The sequence below is a fragment of the Silurus aristotelis genome, assembly GCF_946808225.1.
Source record: "Silurus aristotelis genome assembly, chromosome: 3".
Taxonomy (NCBI): Eukaryota; Metazoa; Chordata; class Actinopteri; order Siluriformes; family Siluridae; genus Silurus; species Silurus aristotelis.
The window spans coordinates 35,966,839-35,988,294 of NC_139576.1; the positions used below are offsets into that span (position 1 = coordinate 35,966,839).

General features: G+C 39.5%; 1 protein-coding gene across 1 annotated transcript in view; it reads left to right on the top strand.

The window, feature by feature from the left end:
• Window positions 1-21,456, top strand: part of acmsd (aminocarboxymuconate semialdehyde decarboxylase) — an 82,999-nt gene that overhangs the window by 25,660 nt on the left and 35,883 nt on the right. The gene's annotated exons all lie outside the window — the stretch shown is intronic.

The window sequence follows — 21,456 nt, forward strand, 5'->3', positions numbered from 1 at the left end:
CTCTGGCTCTAGTCTGGTTTGTTCGTTTTTTGGTCTTTAGTCAGATCTGATCAATCTGGAACACTATTATTAATTCGGCACATTGATATGACTGTACTTAGAATTCTTTCCTTTTTTTAACAAAAACTCTTTTTTCACTGTGACATACTATAGTATGTTTGTTAATATCTAAATCTCTATGGACGTTATTAGCTTATTAATCTATTCACAGTATAACAAAAACATCACACATTTTCAGGTAATGATAATATAAAAGAAAATTTTTCTCCAATCTAGATGTAATGTAGTGCACTATATCTACATTGGATGTCTGGCATCCAAGTTTTGAGGGAATGAGTGTAGGGTTCATTTCCGACACTTCATTCACTTGTTTGTAACCACAGTGCACTCTGATTTCGAGTGTATTTTCGACGTACACCTGACAATTTTCCCATAAGCAATAAATGTGTATTGAAAGAACAGGATAAAAAAACCCCTACCAATATACTGCAGATACACACAAAGTAGGTGTGAGGTTTCGATATGATAATGTTTGGACCCAAGTTTCGTGGCTGAAACGTTACCATATCGACATGATCGAGGATCACCCAGATCAATATCTGAAAAAAAAATGTCTTTTAATAATGCAATTACGAGCGGGGTGGCCAGTGGGGTGGCCAGTGGGGTGGCAGGAGCCTCGCTATAGGTTTCAGTGCGATTGTGACCATAGAAGAAAGCCTCCAGGGCCTGTACAATCTGTGTTCACACATACAATACACATTGGTGGTGTTTGTGTCCTTGTGACCAAATACAATAAACCTCAGTGTTGTAAAGGCTTACTCTGTAGTCTTCTGTGTAAGTGTGTTCTGTCTAATCAGCTATTTTGTTGAGATATCGTGCAAATTTTTTCTTTCTTTGAACAACCACATTTTTTTTCTAGTCTTGGAGAACATGCTGAATATCAGAAGTCAAAGCAAATATTTGTTCAATGGATGGAGGAGGGATTGGATTGGGGGATGGGGGGATTTGGGGATATATATAGATATACATACAGGGGTTATGTAGGCTAGGCTGGTACTATAACACAAAGGACAGGTTAGGCAAACAAGCAGAAAAAAAGGCAGCCAACGTTCGTGTCGGAAACAAAACGCCTTTTGTTTAGTGCCATGAAAGAAAGAAAGAGTCTGATACAATGCGTAATTCACTGCTCGTTCATTTCCATGCCTTTTGGCAATTTTTTTATACTGTCAAAATCAAAAGTGCTGTTCGGTAAACAGATTCGTATATATTATAAGATTAAACCAAATATATAAAGATGTATAAAAGAAGTTTAGCTGTGCTACGGTCGGCTAGGCATGTGTTCTTTCTGAACGTCCCATTCCAGAGTTTCCTATTTGCTGTTTTAAGAACCTCCACTCTTTTGGGGAGATGTTCCACTAGATTTTGTGGAGATTTGTGCTCATTTGTTCTGCTTGTAAAATCAAAAGACCAGATATTCATTAACTATAGTGTCATTGTTGCTTAAACCTTCACCAGAATGAAGTAATGTACTACCTTCTAGACCGTCTAGATTCTAGGAGATTATTAACAGATGAACACGGGTCAATTAATAATGTCGCGTAATCGCATTAAACTAACGCATTATGGTTAGTTCCTGGTCTGCCACAGGAGCTGTTGATTCAGTTCTACACTGCAGTCATTAAATCAGTCCTGTGCACATCCATCACTATCTGGTTTGGAGCAACAACAGGAGAGGAACAGACTGCAGCAAACAGTTAAAACAGCAGAACAAATCCTTGGCCATTCTCCAGGACTTGTACCATACAAGAACCAGGAAAAATCACTACTCACCATTGGCACCCTGGACACAACCTCTTCCAACTCCTCCCCTCTGGCAGGCGCTACAGAACTTTGTTCATCAGATACGGGAGCAGTTTTCTCCCCAGGCAATCACCCTCATTACCAACTGACCTTAATTCTATGTCCTGCTTCATATCTATAAGTACTGCATTATCAGAACAGTCAGTCATCACATCCTCCTTATGTCACACACACTGTTACTACTGTATATTGCTGTATATCTTACATAATCCTGCCGTATGTTCTACCACGAACTCACACTTTCTATACATTACTGTTCTCTCATATAGCCTGTATATTGTCGTGTGCCCTCTGTTTTGTCTCGAATAGTCCACGCTAAATGTATAGTGTTATTTAAGTCTATACTTGTTGACTGTCACCAACAGCTGGAACCAAAATACCTTGTGTGTGTCAACACACTCGGCCAATAAACCTGATTCTGATTCTGAAGTTAATTCCATTAATAATCGTTATGCTGTGATCATTTAAACGAGTACCCCAGTTCCGTGTGATTAATTTGTTCTTGTAAGTGCGACATGATGAAGTCTCAGGCAACATCCAATGCCATTCTGTTACACAATATCAGTGCCAATGTCCTCATAAATGTATTTCATAATGTATTTGATTTATGGACAAAAGATGGTGGACACATGAAGATTTTTTCTGACCAACGCATGCAACATTTAGTCCGCATTTGCTGTTATAATAACCGACACTCTTCTGGGACGTGTTCCTCTAGATCTAGTGAAGATTCGTTCAGCCAACAGTGTGTTAGGTATTGATGTAAGTGGGGTGAGGAAGCCTGGTTTGGGTCTCCAAGATCAAATAAAGGGAAGATCTCATGCTCCTGCATCCAAAAACACGTTTTACAATTATGTTCCTCCAACAGTTTGGAGAAAAACCACACATGGCTGGAGAAGTCAAGTGCTCCAATAATATTTAATTACTGAATTCCCGGCACACACAGACCCTATGTACAACTATGTGATTGGCTAATGATCATATTTTGTTATGCAGAATCTGGTTCGAAAGCTTTCGGTTGTGTTCTTCTTCCTGTAGGTACCAAGACAAATTTAATGCAGCCAAAAAAATCATGAAAGGGCTCCATTCGAGTCAGTACCGTGACCATTTGAAGTGAAGCCTCTCAGGTGTACTGGCCACTGAAACTCGATCTTGGCCAAAAAGCCTGTTAAGATGGGCAACACAAAACCAGTCTTTGTCTGCGCTCTTTCTTCAACAAAAGAGCTCTTTCTTGCTTTCTCAAGAAGTGATTCTCCCACACACACACACACACACACACACACACACACACACACACACACACACACAGGCTCCAGATCCCCCGCTCAGAATAGGGTGGGGCTGAAAGGCTAAAGGTTAGTGCCAGGGGTCCCCAGCTGGAGAACGTAAATCTTGGCCAAGCAAGTCTTTCATGGACTGTTTGCTTATTGAGCGTTTTTCCCTCTGGGTTTGGGCACTTTAGAGGGACTTTGGACTACACTTTCTTGCTCAAGTGACTTTTTAAAAAGTGCCTTGAAACCCTGAGGGACTTGCATGCTAACAAGGAGTTGCTCTTTACAACCCTGTGATTTGGCTTCTCGTTTTTTTTTTTTTTTTTTGTCCCCCCTAGAAGGAGCCTCCTATTGTCTTTGATTTTTAATACCAGTGATTCAACCTGTACTGGTGTCCTACATGGACAAAGTGGAACGGTTGTAGTATTAAAAGATTGTGTTGAGGTTTCATGGTACCTACAAATAGGTTCCGGCTCTTTCATCTGCCCTTTCATTACAGGGTGAACCAGTGGGAAGCCGAGCCCTGGTTTTGCAGTGAATCAGGACTACAGGAAGCAGCGAGGCGATTAAACAGGAGAGTACACTGCAGGTGTCGTTGTGTGTCTGTGTGTGTGTGTGCGTGCATGCATGATGGTTTAGGTGAATTCTTGGACGTGCTCCGGCATGCTTACTTGTTTCAGAGTGTGTTTTTCCCAACTGAGCCATTCGCAGCCGAGCTTAAACAAAGGTGTGTTTCGTGCTCATGATTTGTGTGCACAGGATTTGCAATTAAAATAAATCACAACACTTCAATCACAACATATTCTTAACATAGCAACTATTTTTCTTTCTTTTTTTGGTACATGCAGACCTTTTGACAACTTGTCATCTGGCATTCATTTAATAAGTTTCAACTTGTCTCTGGTCCTGAAGTCTACAAGACCTATAGAGGGAGCAGAGAGAACATAGTGTTCTTTTGGAAGGCCTTGCTCTCTAAATAACGCTTACAGAGCTCAGACGTATGTACGCTGAAGTCGGTCCCGCAGACAGAATTGCATGGTTATAGTTGAAGAATTATAAGGTTGCCATGTTGGTCCAGGATTCCTTTTTACCTCATTGGAGTAAGTCTTTAAACTTCCCTGCTTGAAAATAACCCCAAACCATTGCAGTTCCACCTCCATGTTTGACTGTGATCAGATTTTCTCTCTTGGTCTCCATCTAACACAAATACTTCTATTAGAGACAAAATTGTCACATTTGGACTTTCTTCCAGTCATTTACTTGTGTGTTTAGTTTTTTTTTACTTTTACTGAGTTTGTTGCATAGAAACGCTTCAAATAAGCAAAAAAAAAAAAAAGCTAGGTGTTTCTAAACCTTTGAATCTGTAATAGACTCTTTTGGCTTCCTCACTCGGATTTATGACAGAATTATTCAGGCAATACACTGAATCACTGCATAAATGAATTAAATCCTCGGGCTTTAATTAGAAATCAGTGCAGTCGATGCCAGGAACTGCACCGGGGCGTATGTACGCAGTAAATCATCCTGCACACTTTTCTTTTTTTTTTTAAATAACCATTTAAATATAAGAAGTAAATGCATTATTTGAGAAGATACAGACAAGAAACAAGTCAAATGATCTGCTAGTGCAGTAACATAATTAAAATTTCCTGAAATGAGAAAACATCTCGGCTTAAGAATAAAACAAAACTCAACATAGAGCATGAAGACAAAATATTCTTGTAAATGTTTTAAAGTAATTGCGGTGTTTTAAATGACGGTAATCTTCAGGACACCAAATGGAACTTTTGCTATGTTTCCACACGGACGGTTTTAATTGCCGGATGTGTGCGTCATGACGGATTTTGGTGCCTGATGTGAGACTTGGCGCATCAGTAAAAACAAATGTTGAGTGATTAAAAAGGATTTTTGTTTAAATCTGAGTAAAGAAAGGAAGTCATGAATAAATGTGTGTTGCGTTGAAGGTTTTAATTTCGCCTCTTTTATATTTATTTATTTAATTTTTTCATTAACATGGTCAAACAGAAATGTGTGCCGCATTAATCGCGCGTTAATAAAATCAGTGTCGTCAAAATGAATTTGCATTGACACGTTATTGACGTGTAAATTCTGAGAGTCCTAATAATAATAATACAACACCACCAAAACAAGTGTGGATTATTGGGCATTTTTTACTGGGCAACCTTAAAACCAGTTATTACAGCTAAAGTCTTAACAGATACAAGGCCTCAAATGATATATTTTATTCTTTAAAATACTTTAAAAATGAGATCAATAAGATTTTTTAGAAATAAGATTGTAAGTCTTGACTAGATAAGGAGTTTTTGCACTGCAGGAGTAAAACTTGAAGGAATTTTGCATGATCAGTTTTGCAATGTGTTAGGTATATAACGATAAAGCGTGACTCGGTATATCTTTTGAAACATTTATTACGCACAGCAACTCCACATGTTCACGCTAAGCATATAACTCTTAAACTAAACTTTTCTTCTTACCCCTATTCAGTGTCTCTAGTGGCAGAACAAGGAATTACATAAGACCTAACACAATGGATACTTTTTTAAGGTTCTTTTCCATGTAACAACATTGCACAACTTTGAGCAATAAGATTTATGTCATATATTGGATTAGGGATGAGGGATTTGAATGTGTCATCACATCGTGTGTGTTCGAGTGTTCAGCTGCTGGCCAGGATTCCACTGGGCGTAGCTCACTCAACATCACCCGACGCAAGCAGGAAGCATGTTCCGTAATAACTGCCTGCGCCCAGATCTAACTATGTGTTTGCACAATAGGGGCTGAGTTTCTCAAAAGTGGTGAGACTTTACCAATAATGCCCTTCAGCATGATAGAATGATCAATTTCCAATCTAGTACAGTATTCCTGTAGTTTAGACATGCCAGATGCCTCCAGGCCCTACACACCACAAAGAGTTCCTCTTTCGTTTTGTAGTTTTAACGGTTCTCAAAGATGGAAATCTTTTAGGAAACAAGAACCATTACCCAGTCGAATAACCGCTGGAGAACTCGAAATGAATGGGGACATGTCCTAATTGTTAAACTGCTACTTTCTATTAAATGTCATGCTTCTGGTGGTACTCAGATTTCCTGAATGTGTGTGCACTTACACTGAATAGACAAAAGTATTGGGAAACCTGATGCCTTCCAGCTGAATATGGTTCTTCTCATACCACAAATTTGAACACATGCATTTGCATAGAGCGCCTTTGGAGGCTGTTGCATGAAATTCTCAAAACCCAGACCTGTTCCAGCATAACAATGCCCTTGTGCACAAAGTCAGCTCCATTGAACACCTTTGGGATTAATTGAAACGCTGAATGCTCCCCAGGCCACCTCACCTCGCCTACATCAGTACCTGAATTACTAATTACCCTATTGTGGTGGAATGAGCCCAAATCTCCACAAGCACACTCCGAAATCTAGTGGAATATCTTCCCAGAAGTGTGGACCAAATGTGGAACGGGTCTGACATGGTTTCAAGGTAACCCGAAATTGAAAAATGAAGATGGAGAGTCTTCATAGAAGTGACATTCTGAAATGTAACAAAACTAATAATGTTAGTTGAAACGTACCCAATTGCATAAAAGTTGGGTGACTGTGTAAAATATAAATAAAAACAGACCAAAGTTTTATGGGCTAAAGCTTGTTAAAAATGTACTGAGGCAAATTGGAAAACTTTTCTGTGGTCCAACAAATTGACATTCTTACTTCTGTTTGTAAACCATGAACAACACGTCCTCCAGACTAAAGAGGAGTGGGACCATTTAGCTTATCAGTGCTTTGGGCGGTAAACTGTCCTGCCTGCAGTCATGAAACGAAAAACACAACAAAGGTCACCCAGAACTGTTGAGCAGTTAGAATCATGTATCCTGTAAATTATATATTCTCAGTTTGAAAATGTTTTTTTTTTTAAATGTTTGTTTGTTTTATTGTGAATAGAATATGGATTTATGAGATTTGCAAATCATAGCATTTTTTTATTAACTTTTTGCACATTGCCCAACTTTTTGGAATTGGGTTTTTGCAAGATTCAAGCCGAGTATTAAAAAAAAAAGGACTACGAGACCTGTAATTTTGGTGTCTTAAAATGCCGGAAACATGTCTCCTTAAAATAAATGGAAAACAGAGGAGATTGGGGGGGGTAAAGGATTGTGTCAGTCAGTCAGCCAGTTAATCACGCCAACTACAAGCAATGACGAGTGTGTACATGTCAGTCAACTTGTCTTAAATGGGGTGTGTGTGCACAAGTAAAACGAAACACTTCTTAGCCTCCAGGACTTGTTCCAACTCATGTTCTAGGTACTGTAAATAAAGAATATTCCATTCTTTATAAATACACACGTACACACCCCACGTTGGCTTTTCAGCGCCAGATCCATTTTCTTCATCACAATTGTTTTGATAACCCTGAACTCCGAGGCTGGAATTTGCTGGAGGTCTGCCATGGAGTTAATTATCAATCCACCTTGTCCTGTCCTTTTCTGCATCTGTAATCACAGTTTTGAAGATAATAAAAGTGGTTTCAGTGAATGCGAAGGAGTGCGAGGAACCACCTGCATGTTAAGGTAGAGGGAAATATGAGTTCCATTGACATCTACATGGATTGTTTAACTTCTGGTTTTTAGAAGATTCATTACAAGGCATCTTTATGAGGAAAGTCTAAAGGAACCCGGCTTATTTATGGAGTATCCAAACAAAAACCATACAGATACTGGTCATGTCCTTCATTTCATCTTCATCCAACATCAGAATGAGGTGTTTTAGAAACTCTGTGAAACCTTCAAAGTTCAGAAAATGGCATGGATCCATTCCACATTCAGTCCCCATTTGCTGTGCTTCATACCTCCATTCTTCTGGGAAAATGCTTTACTAGATTTTGTAGAGATTTGAGATCATTTAGCCAAACAGGCATTAGTAAAGTCAAGTACTGATGTAGGTGAGGAGGAGTGAGGACTGGGGTGCAGTCAGTGTGAAAATTCATAACAATAGTTTTTAGAGCTCTATAGCAGGAGATCTTTCACTCCAACCCATGGAAAGTATATCTTCATAGAGATAGCTTTGTGCACAGGAGCATCGTCACGGTGGAACAGGTTTTGGTCTTGTAGTTGAAGTGAAGGGAAAATTGTAACAAATCAATAAGAACAAAGTGAAGGAAGAAAAGAAGAAAGATGGAAGAAAGATTAAAAGAAGGAAGATAGATTAAAGAAAAAAAGAAAGAAAGAAAGAAAGAAAGAAAGAAAGAAAGAAAGAAAGAAAGAAAGAAAGAAAGAAAGAAAGAAGGAAGGAAAGCAGAAGATAGATTAAAAGAAGGCCCTCAATGTCAGAATATCACGCCAAGTCATGTTAACATCTTTTTCTGACCCTGTGTTTGCTCCTTGTGTGTCTGTGTGTGTGTGTGTGTGTGTGTGTGTGTGTGTGTGTGTGTGTGTGTGTGTGTGTGTGTGTGTGTGTGTGTGTGTGTGTGTGTGCGTGCACTCGTGTGTATGTGTGCTTGCCAGCTGGCAGACTTGGCAAGACCTGCTTTGATTCAATTAGAGGTAGTGAAGACTTGGAAGATTGTTCTCTATCTCTCTCACACACGCACACACACACACACACACACACACACACACACACACACACACACACACACACACACACACACACACACACGACTGCGCAAATACACCACACAGCATTTGTATGCATTATTACATGACTGATTAATTATTCGTTTCCAATTCTCTGATGGGGGGAGCACAAGCGCACGCACACACACACACACACACACACACACACACACACACACACACACACAGACACGCACACACACACACACACACACACACACACACGCACACACGACTGCGCAAATACACCACACAGCATTTGTATGCATTATTACATGACTGATTAATTATTCGTTTCCAATTCTCTGATGGGGGGAGCACAAGCGCACGCACACACACACACACACACACACACACACACACACACACACACACACACACACACACGGGTAGTCCACTTTTTTTGCACTGCATCATTATATCAGTACTAATTGTATGTTTTCGTGTGTGTGTGTGTGTGTGTGTTTGTGTTTGTGTGTCTTTGTTTAATCACTACTTGCAGAAATCACTCAAAAAGCGTCCTAGCATTACGATGCATCATTTATGTCGTGCAGGTTGGTGCATGCACTGCAGTTTTTCAGAACACACACACACACACACACACACACACACACACACACACACACAGCCTAAGGCTCAGAGAGGGAGTCCTGAGCTCAAGCCAAAGCAATTTGCTTGCTCTGGAACGCGAGAAAGCGTGGCAGCCAATCAGGGATTGACTGGGAAGCCCTTGTTGCTATGGCAACAGACCTAGGCTTGCCTTATATATGGGATAGGATTAAAAAAAAGGGTTCGTAAACTAAAAATGAGTCGAGACTGAACCGACACATCCCAGGACACGTATCTGGTGCACGAGAGTTAATAAGAACAAAAAAACTATGCAGAAATAAATAGATAAATTATATAAGTATAAAAATAAATGTAGAAACTGATATATACAATCATTTAAAAGCATTTTTCACAATTTTCACTCCTGACTTTTCCACCCCATAGTTTTCTCACAAATTTGGAGGCACACAACTGTAGAGAAACATCTTTAAATGACATAGGCATTAATATTTCTCTTGATTTGGCATAGGAGACCCAAATACCAACTAAAGACCACATCCACAAAATCCAGACAAGCAAAAAAATAAAAATGACCAACAATCAACAAAACAAATAAAATACGTAAAAATCAAAAAATACGTTTTTCATTTCACCTGGAACAAATGCAGTACACAGACTTATAAGGAGAAAGTGAAAGAAAGAAGGAAACTGATAAACAGAAGGAAGAAATTTGGAAGGATAAAAAAAGGATAGAAAGAAAGTACAGATGAAAGAGGAAAGGAAGGAAGGAAGGAAGGAAGAGAAGAAGGGAGGAATTTTTTAAAAAGTTAGGAAGAAGAATAAAAAGAGGATGGATGGTGGAAGGAAGGATGATGGAAGGAAAGAAGGAAGGAAGGAAGGAAGGAAGGAAGGAAGGAAGGAAGGAAGGAAGGAAGGAAGGAAGGAAGGAAGCGAGAAAAAAAAAGAAAGAAAGAAAGAAAGGAAGGAAGGAAGGAAGGAAGGAAGGAAGGAAGGAAGGAAGGAAGGAAGATTTAAAAGATAGGAAGAATAATAAAAGGTGGAAGGAAGTAGGGATGATGAAAGGAAGGAAGAAAGTATGATTAATAGAAGGAAGGAAGGAAGGAAGGAAGGAAGGAAGGAAGGAAGGAAGGAAGGAAGGAAGGGACAAATATTTAAAAAGGAATAAAAGAAGGAAGGAAGCAAAGGAAAAATGAAAGGTGGATAGAAAGAGAGAGAAAGAAAGAAAGAAAGAAAGAAAGAAAGAAAGAAAGAAGGAAAGAAGGAAAGAAGGTAAGAAGGAAGTAGGGAAATAAAATTAAAAGAAGGATGGAATATTAAAAGGAAGAAACAGGATAAGGAAAGGAAAAAGAGACAGAAAAGCAGGACCTGTTGATTAATGGCGTTTGATTGGTTGATGGAGAAACAGGAAGTCCTGCAGTCATTATTCCTCACTGAGCACAAATCTACACATAGTGAAAGGTTACAGTCTGAACACCATAATGTTGACCTTCTAATGACCTCTACAGCCCTTTTGTCTTCTCCTGTATCTTCTGTCAGAGCTGACTGAGATGAGCAGCTGTTCCTGACTTCTCCTTTACCCAGTTTTCCGTGCTCACGTCTGGAATCCGTGTGTCCTGTGGGAATGTGTATCTGATACTCGAAGCTGGATGTATTTTTAAACTACTCTTTTCCTTTTCTTTGTATCTTTTAATATTTTTCCTCCCTCCCTTCCTACACTTTGTTTGATCCATCCATCCATCCATCCATCCATCCATCCATCCATCCATCCATCTATCTATATTTTTTCATTTTTTCTGAAAAAAATGTTTCTCCTCGAGAAGTTCCTTAGCCATCAGCTGCCCGGGTGAATAAATGGGATTTTTAAAACAGGGCTTTTTTTTAAACATCTGCTCAGTACAGGTTCTTCTGATGAGCAGTTTTTGGATGGTTTCAAAGGAAACTGCAGGGTTCTGATGTTTCTGGATTCATGTGGACGTAAGTCTTGATTCGTGCGGCAAAAAGCGAAGCTCTGGCCAATCTTTTAAGGCCACACATCTGGATTTATATAAACATCAGTCATTTCTGGCCCTGGCATCATACACACTCACACACACCTGGGTAGATTCATCGTCCGAGCTTTTGTGTGGAAGCGAATCCAGAAAAAGAACAAGAACGGAAAGAAGAAAAGAGAACCGAAAAGTCAATAGTGTCACTTGTTCTTTGTTTCCTAACGACGACAGAAACACGGCGAGGGTCAGGCGAGGTGAGACGGGAAATCTGCACACGGGAGTTAAATCTCAGGAGTGTGTATGGAGAGGAACAACTTTTCCTCAGCCGAACAAAGACCCACCTCTGGCTGCCCTTCAGCTCTCGCTTTCATCTTCTCATCTCTCTGAAGCTACTCATTCTGAGGGAATGGCTGACAGGGTTTAGGGTTACTTTCACCGTCTCACATAAGGAGTGTATCGAAACTTGCCTCATGAGTCACTTTGAACCCGTTACCCAGTAATGCTTAATCAGATCCTGTCCACATGGCCAAGCGACTTCACTACCCGAGCCTTCAGAATTCACTTCAAATCATCTACAACTCTACTCGTTCTTGCTTTCGGTGATTCAGTGAGGAAACGAGATCAGGCCACGTGTAAGATCTGTACTTTCTAGTGGGCATAGATTTCTATTTCCTCAAAGAGGAGAGGAAGAAAGTGTAAAACAGCAGCTCTGCACATGAATAGTTTAAAAGATGAAAATAAAAGGCAGCTGATCAGAAACCTTCAATTCTACAGCAGTGTAAAAACATCAGTCTTCTTTATCAAACATCATCACATCCATTTAATACAATTACATGTAGATGTCATGTAGACATGTGAGTAGGAAAGGGGGATAGAAAGATGTGTAAGACAAAAGAAAGGAAACAGGATAAAAGGATAGAAAGAAAAAAGGACAAATAGACAGACAGAAGGATGGATGGATGGATGGATGGATGGATGGATGGATGGATGGATGGATTTATGGATGGGAGTTCAAATTCAAAACTCAAAGCAGCTTTTACAAGACTTAAGAATTATAGATAATAAAAGAGAGGAAGAAAAAAAATTAAGTAAGGAAACAAGGAAGAACGGAAGAAAGGAAATACATTTTGATGGAGGAAGAAATGAAGGAAGAAAAGAAATTTCAAGGAAGGAATTTTGAGGGATGAAGGAAGGAAGGAAGGAAGGAAGGAAGGAAGGAAGGAAGGAAGGAAGGAAGGAAGGAGTAAATCGATTTTAGAAAGAAAGCCATAAAAAAGAAATTTCGAGGAAGGAAGGAAGGAAGGAAGGAAGGGATAAAAAATCTATTTTAAGGAAGGAAGGAAGGAAGGAAGGAAGGAATAAAAAATCTATTTTAAGGAAGGAAGGAAGGAAGGCAAGGAATGAAATACATTTTGATGGAGGAAAAAATAAAAAATAAAATAAATTTCAAGGAAGGAATTTTGAGGAAGGAAGGAAAGAAAGAGGGAAAGAAGGCGGAAAATACATTTTGATGGAGGAAGATAGGAAGAACGGAAGGAAGGAAGGAAGGGGAAAAATCCATTTTGAGGAAGAAAGGAATTAAAAAGAAATTCAGAGGAAGGAAGGAAGGAAGGAAGGAAGGAAGGAAGGAAGGAAGGATGGAATCTAATTAAAGGAAGAAAGGAAGGAAAAATGCAAATTGCGAGAAAGGAATAAAGGTTGGAAGGGAAAAAATCCATTTTGAGGAAGAAAGGAATTAAAAATGAATTTTGAAGAAAGGAGTAATAGGGTTGAAGGAAGAAAGAAAGTCCCTCAAGAAAGAATGAAGTTCCTTGTTATGTGTTGGAGGTTCAGTCTGTATCTGAAAAGTGCTTTATAAATATTGTAAGATTCACAGCTTCAGTTTAAGGACTTTTTTAGTTTTCTTCAGAAAAGCACTTGAGATCATGATCTCCGCGAGTTCTCAATAACAGACACACGTCTGTACGTAGCAGAACGTCTCTGAAGCAGGACCAGACGTTTGAAGATGACAGACAGGAGACATCAACAGAGGTATCATTTAGTTTAGTTGTTACTGTCCCCAAACACCGTACACATGAAATCTGACACGTATCTGGGAAATTCATTCCTGCTTCCCAGCGTGGGGTGAAATTGGTTCCCGTTTTAAACAAGGCCATGGCAGAATGGGGAATATTTCCAGTGTGACATCTTCCTTACTCGCGGTGTCTATAAGTGTAACATGGAGCAGCTGAGGGAGACATTCGAGGCATGTCGGGGAAGGATTTACACTTGGCCTGATGTTGTGTGGAGAAGGGAGGGGCTGGGGCTTTGGAGAGCCACTGTGAAGCCTGGATTCCTGCCATTCCACTTGGCTTTGGAGGTGCGTCAGAACTTCACGGAATGGATAAGGAAAGCAACGCTGTCGCCATGGTTCGATGGATTTTAAGCACTGGAGCGGAAAATCAATTTTACAATGTTACATACTCCAACATTCCCGGGCTTATCTGGGAATTCTGAGCAGACGGTCAACTGCACATTTTCCAGTCCTGAAAAACAAATCTCACTGGAAATAAACGAGCTGGAAGTAAACAAGCAAATTCAACAGTCGTAGAGTTACATTTAAATTTGAGGTTGTTTCAAAAAGATCTGGAATGAATCTGGAACTGCAGAACTGTGTTTTTTTTCCCCCAGTTGTTGTTCTTTTATAACGAAGTAAAAAGTCTCCAACCTCAATAATCCACTGATCTTAAGATCCGCTTGGCCAAGTGGTTTGAAGAGAAATCTCTGGAACATGAGAGTGTAACAGAGCTAGAAAGGAAGAGGAAGGAAGGAAGGATAGAAGGGAGGATGAAATGAGAATGGATTGAAAAAAAGAATGTTGAATAAATAAATATAAAAATAGGAGTGGATGGAGGGAGGGAGGAAGGAAGGAAGAAAGGAAGGAAGGAAGGAAGGAAGGAAAATGGATAGAAATAAAGAAACATTTTAAGGGATGGAGGGAGGAAGGAAGGAAGGAAGGAAGGAAGGAAGGAAGGAAGGAAGGAAGGAAGGAAGGAAGGAAGGAAGGAAAATGGATAGAAATAAAGAAACATTTTAAGGGAGGGAGGGAGGAAGGAAGGAAGGAAGGAAGGAAGGAAGGAAGGAAGGAAGGAAGGAAGGAAGGAAGGAAGGAAGGAAGGAAGGAAGGAAAATGGATAGAAATAAAGAAACATTTTAAGGGAGGGAGGGAGGGAGGGAGGGAGGGAGGAAGGAAGGAAGGAAGGAAGGAAGGAAGGAAGGAAGGAAGGAAGGAAGGAAGGAAAATTGATAGAAATAAAGAAACATTTTAAGGGATGGAGGGAGGAAGGAAGGAAGGAAGGAAGGAAGGAAGGAAGGAAGGAAGGAAGGAAGGAAGGAAGGAAGGAAGGAAAATGGATAGAAATAAAGAAACATTTTAAGGGAGGGAGGGAGGAAGGAAGGAAGGAAGGAAGGAAGGAAGGACAAAAGGAAGGAAGGAAGGAAGGAAAATGGATAGAAATAAAGAAACATTTTAAGGGAGGGAGGAAGGAAGGAAGGAAGGAAGGAAGGAAGGAAGGAAGGAAGGAAGGAAGGAAGGAAGGAAGGAAGGAAGGAAAATGGATAGAAATAAAGAAACATTTTAAGGGAGGGAGGGAGGGAGGGAGGAAGGAAGGAACAAAAGGAAGGAAGGAAGGAAGGAAGGAAGGAAGGAAGGAAGGAAGGAAGGAAGGAAGGAAGGAAAATGGATAGAAATAAAGAAACATTTTAAGGGAGGGAGGGAGGGAGGGAGGGAGGAAGGAAGGAAGGAAGGAAGGAAGGAAGGAAGGAAGGAAGGAAGGAAGGAAGGAAGGAAGGAAAATGGATAGAAATAAAGGAACATTTTAATGGACGGACGGACGGACGGACGGACGGACGGACGGACGGACGGACGGACGGACGGACGGACGGACGGACGGACAGATCTGCACTGTTACTACAGGAATATTCAAATGAGCATCCTTGCTGACCAATAGGATTTCAGAATCGAGCTGCAGCTGATTTCTTGGTCTTATTCAAACCATTTGCATTATGGAAATGAAAATAAAAAGCATAGGTTCTGTCCTCAAACCACTTCAGAGAACAAATAATCTGCACTCACACTTCTTAATGATGATGAAGTCCTCAGTCTTAAAGATAATTTGTGTGTAATCAAATAAAGAAGAGTAAACAGTCCCTTAAAAGTGGGATGAATATCAGATAAGCCGTCACAAACGGAGGCTTTTCATAGTTGTTTTTGTCACAAGCATGTGGCATGTGAGAGACGTGGGAATGAACTCGGTATGAAACACTCGCTCTCAGTTTACACACCAGCTGGACCTGTTTGAGATCTGAAGCTGCAGCTCATGTGAAGAACATAATACTGTAGTGTATGAGCCGAGCTAGCAGAGTTCCTACACCTTCCAATAGAGGGGCTGGATTTCTTTTACAAGAAAAAGTGTGGAGAGAGAGAGAGAGAGAGAGAGAGAGAGAGAGAGAGAGAGAGATCGAAGGATCCAAAGAAAATCCTTCGAAAAGGAAAAAAGAACAGAAAGAACAATTCCATGAAATAAATGGAGAGACCATGTTTCTAAATTATTAAAACAGATGGATGGATGAATGGATGTTAGACAGACAGACAAACAGACATGGATAGATGGATGGATGGATGGATGGATGGATGGATGGATGGATGGATAGATGGATGGATTAGTAAATGAATGAAAGGGATAATCCACTGATCTAAAGATCTGCTTGGCCAAGTGGTTTGGAAATAAAAAAATAGATAGATAGATAGATAGATAGATAGATAGATAGATAGATAGATAGATAGATAGATAGATAGATAGATAGATAGATAGATAGATAGATAGATAGAATCAAATGAAAAAGGGAAAGAAAGAACACAAAAACTGAAAATATAAAAAAAAAGAATAAATGATAAAACAAAAGAAGTATCAAAATAAGAAAAGTGAATTCTGAGTGAAAGAAAGAAAGAAAGAAAGAAAGAAAGAAAGAAAGAAAGAAAGAAAGAAAGAAAGAAAGAAAGAAAGAAAGAAAGAATGTATTTAAATGAATGTGGTTTTTTCTTCTATTACTTTACACCACTGTAAGTGTAGATAGTGTGCCATCGTGTGGTGAGCAAAGTAAACTACACCCTCTTTCTGTATTTCTTTTATATAGCGACTTTCTACCACTAAGAGATTTTGCACAAAACAATTACAGTAGTAGGAAATTGTGAAGGAAATAAATACGTTATCTTTAAATAAAAGAATGCTGTAGGTAGATATATAGGTCAAGGCACATGGCAGAGGTTTCATGTTAGCGATTATTTGTGATATTCAAATAAAAAACATTTAATATCCATTTTGTGAGCATTTATCTCAAATTTCGAGTCCATTCAAGATTTCAGATTGTGAACACACCCAGATCATAATGTAGGAGAGAAGTTGTAGAAGACTTTACATTAATTGAAGTCTCATAGCAGTCAAGGCTAACATTGACCCTTGAGGTACACCTCAGTGTGTCAGGGGATTTAGAAGATTTATCTTGAGAATAAGTGGTTACAAACTGGCATCTGTTTGTTCAAACTAGAAACATACACTAAATGGACAAAAAATATCCTATTCCACATTAGGTCTGCAACCTTCATTCTTCAGGGAAGATGTTCTTGAAGCAGTCCCACATTACAAGCATTCAAGTTATGATATCCTTCACGTGTGTGCTTTAAGAGCTGGAGAACATCTCCAGAACATCTCTCGGTTGTGGCTCAGAAAATCTGCATTAGACAATTATTTCTAATTACTAGCTTTTCTACTTCAATATGCACAAGATGCAGATTGTAGTTTATTTCTTTTCATCTGAGTTTATTTCTACTACTTCTTTTTCTGGTAGGTGGTGGTGTAGTTTGGGATTATCAATGTGTCCAGTAGATGGCAGTCACATTTCATCTGGCGGTTGTTTTTTGGCATCCAGCCAAGATCTGTCGTCTATCTATCATTTCATGTTATAAAGCTCTACTTTGACCAAACAAATATATAGATCTCCAGATGTTCCACTTTATATTCATTCAAAAATCCTCCCGCACTTTGTTTCTCCAAACATTCAGCTGAAATACTTCGTCATGCCTCTTGTTATACTCATCAAAAGCTAGTGTTTTTCACAAGTTTTAGATTTCATTATGATTCAGTTCATCCCAGAGCAGTTCAATAGGATTTAGGTGTGGTGACTGGGCAGGTCGTTCCATGATAGATAACAGTCTAGACGAGCTCGAACGTACAATAAGCCGCAGTCCAGACGGAATTGCACGGTGGTGGTGAAGTATGCAATGGCAGCCATGTTGGATCTGGATTCCTTTCACCGTTGTATATAACTAATTAGCATATTCTCCAAATGTAAACAAGACTTGTGACGTGAACAAGATATAGCTACGTGATTAGCATCCAAAATCTACAGTTACCATGCAAATGAATTCCGTGAAATTGTTGCATAGAAAACCAAAGGAACATGCAGGTGTCTCTTAAAAACCATAAAAGACTAGAAGTTTTCACACTTTTAACAGTGTTACGACGTTATTTTGCAGACAAACGAGATTTACATGTGCTTTTTGAATATTCATTCCAAATTTAGTCACCATTTATACTGTTGTATCAACCTCAATTCTCCTGGGTAGATTTATTTACTTTGGTTTTTTTCAGTTACAAAGAAAAGGAATTGCAGCTCAACTATACACTTTCGTTGATTTTTCATGTTGATTTTGATAAAAAAAAAAAAAAAATAAATAAATAAATCAGTCAATGACACAATTGCTAGTAATGCAGGTTTGATTTATTTTCATGAATAAGTCCCGGCAAAAAAAACAAAACAAAACGTAGCATCTACGTCATGTCCTCTGTTTTTTAATTATACAGCACGTTAACGGCAGCACCGCTGAGATTTATCACAACCGAAACATCGCTTTCCCATGCAATCCAAAGCGGAAAATGGCTCAGCTAAGCATCGACTATTGCTAAATAACCAGCCAAGGCTAACACTTACAGCATCTACATGTGTTCAGTTCAAGTTTAGTGCTAATGTTAGCTTTCATTTAAATAGAGCAGGAGAAGACAAACAGACACCAGGGTTCTTTAGGTTCTGCATAAAGTTGTGCACGATTACAACCACAAGCAAGTTCACATCATAAACATGAGGGTAAAATTGCTATATAAGTTACACAATCACTCCTTTTTGTGGTTCTAGGCAGCAGGAATCCATATGAGCTATTGAGGTGTTCAGACGAGCTACATTCCTTCTTTTATTGAATAAATAATTGTTTTTAATACAAGAACGTACGCTGGAAACAGGGAGTCTGGATCCCTGCTAGACGAAAACGCAAACCATGGCACAAGACGTTTTTCAGTAAAATTCTGATTATAGAGTACGTTACATCAGCAGCCTATTTGATAAATGCCAAGTGATTTTATTTCCAAAAATGAACGCTCTCTGGTGGTCATGACAGTTTCGGACAGTAAAAAACACAAACAAAACATACACGTTTTAATAAATAAATAAATAAATAAATAACGATAAATCGTGCAAGCTAATGACCTCAACAATTCATTAAAAACAAGCCTAGCTCTGCAACCATGAGCGATTAGCCGTCGTGGTCTGGCCTTGATTGTCGTCCAACAGCAGTGGCGCTACATATCAGTGTGCTGTAGGTGAGCTGAGACGTCGAGATGTGTGTGAGCGTGCCCAGTTACAGGTTACACCATCGAGTGGAATAACCGATTTGAAATTCTGTGTATATGTGCAGACACGTATCGATCCGTATTATTTCGGATCTATAAGCTTGTGCGTTGTTATTGCTTGAAAACCATATTAAGGAGCATTCAATCCATAAGTGTGGTTGTGGAACCTTGGGGAAACTTGTGTTGAAGTAAACACAATAAATATCACTGTCATATGCACAGAAAATTGCCTGGAAACTTCTCCTGGAGTCCTTGCTAGGTTCATACCGGGTCTGTATTTCAGAGGAACCCTGATGGTTATTGGCAAAAAGGTTCTTGGAGTGGCATGCTTCATGACCATCATAAAAATCTTCCTTTTCAAATGGGAAGTCACAGTAGGGCATCTGGCCGATGGGATGGTATCTACCACCCAGTAGTTTTTGTCTAAAAAAGCTAAAGGCCATCATCATGCCAATGAATTGTGGCCTCCTTTGAATCCAGGATGATGCCACCATGAGACCAAGATTTGCAAAGTGTGTATGAAGGATTGGAGGTGTTCTTACTGCTATGCCATTATCATCCTTCAGGAATCTCCATGATAGCTGTAGACATAGCATTCTCCCACTTTTGAGATGATGACAAGAAAAGATGACTGGACACTAAGATACACGGAGGGCTTCTTATGGAATATGACATCAGCCATCACAAGACTTTGGCATTTGTGAGACTAGAGTATGGATTTAGGTGAAGTTAGAAACTGCGCCCTTTAGATGGTCAATGTGAAAGAATTGGGCACAGATATGGGACCCAACTTTGAAGGGGCTCCAACTGCTCAAATAAGACTCTTGAAGCATGGCTCGTTCGACTGTCCAAATGATGAAACCCTAATATGAGAAACTCCTGGTCCATTTCTGAACGCATTCTCTCCTGTGGAAGGGCAGTGGATATAACAATTGATAGAACCTAAAAATGAGAAGATCTTTTAATGAAAAGGCCATCAGAACATGGTTCGATTTTAGGGAATCGAGAAACAGCTGCAACCCCAGAGCTGCAGGATTATTAGAAGTCCAACTAACCGTAAAGACTCAGCAAATACCAGCACACTGTACGTAAAGGAAAAAAAAACGTATCTATTAGCGCCACCTAGTGAGTCAAGAAAAAATAGCTGCATGGTACAAGTTCAAAGATGGTCGCAAATAGCACAGTGAGTAGCAATGATGCAAACTCTGTGCTGCAAACACATACAGTACATTACTGCAGGTTGTTCTCACCGAACCTGGCTGTCAGGAAGAGTGAACCAGAATTCAATAAATATATTACACAATATTGTAACATCTAAAGCATCTTAAGGTACCTGACTGGTTATTAGCGCAGTGCTGATTCCAGTGATAATCATTTGTGTGCTGTATGTAATTATTGAATATTTTGTACATAGAAGTGATGAGGCTTGAGGAACTTTTGGAGAAAACTTGTGTAAAGCAAATCCTTAATGAGACTTGATAAGGCAGTGTGCTCATTTCCATAATGATGATAATCGTAAAATCGTGCCAGCATACACAATGATGTAGTTTAAGACGTGATTATGGGTCCGAGTACATCGTGTTCGAGAGAGCCACAAACCCACAAACAGAATTCAAATAACTCGTTCTTCTAAACATTAAAAATACGAATGAAAAAGAACCGATCAACCATTAGCTTATAATCGATCAGTAGCGTCATCATACATACTGAGAAGTTCATATGGATCACGACGTGCTTTTCAAATGCAACAAGAGTGACAGGAAATGGGAGTCCCACACATTTCCTCTTCTTACAATGTAATCTTGACACAGTTATTGCAGAACAACTTTGAACTGCCCTGCCCCGCCCCATCCCATCCTGCCCCGCCCTGCCTCGCCCCATCCTACCCCTTCCTCTACAATATTCTTCTAGATTTTCTGCTCTAGTTTGTATCATATCACGTAACATTTGTGCAAACGGTGGTGAATAGGTGGAAGCTGAAGATATAAGAAGCTGAAATATCAATGTCAATACTTTGTGCTTGGTTGAACATAAATCATTTTGGAAGCACTTACAAGAAGTTCTTGCATATGATGTGGACAACATGAATGGATTGCCTGCAGACTATTAGTTTTATTGCACCGAGGGAATGTCAATAGCGCCGTAGGAGGTTTCCGAGACTTGTGCTTTGAAATATATAGCAAAAAAAGTGCCATCATTCCAGTTCCTATACCTACAAAGAGTTGCGAGGAGCCTGGAGCCTTTCCTGTAGTATTGGATATGTATTGTTGATACTGACACGATTGGCGCTGATAAATTTAACGTAATGGCACATACATACTGTATCTCATTTTTTAACTCATGATATCATACGGTTTGTTGTTGTTTTTTCCATCCCTGTTGTAACGTGCAAGGAACTTGACAACACAAAACAAGCG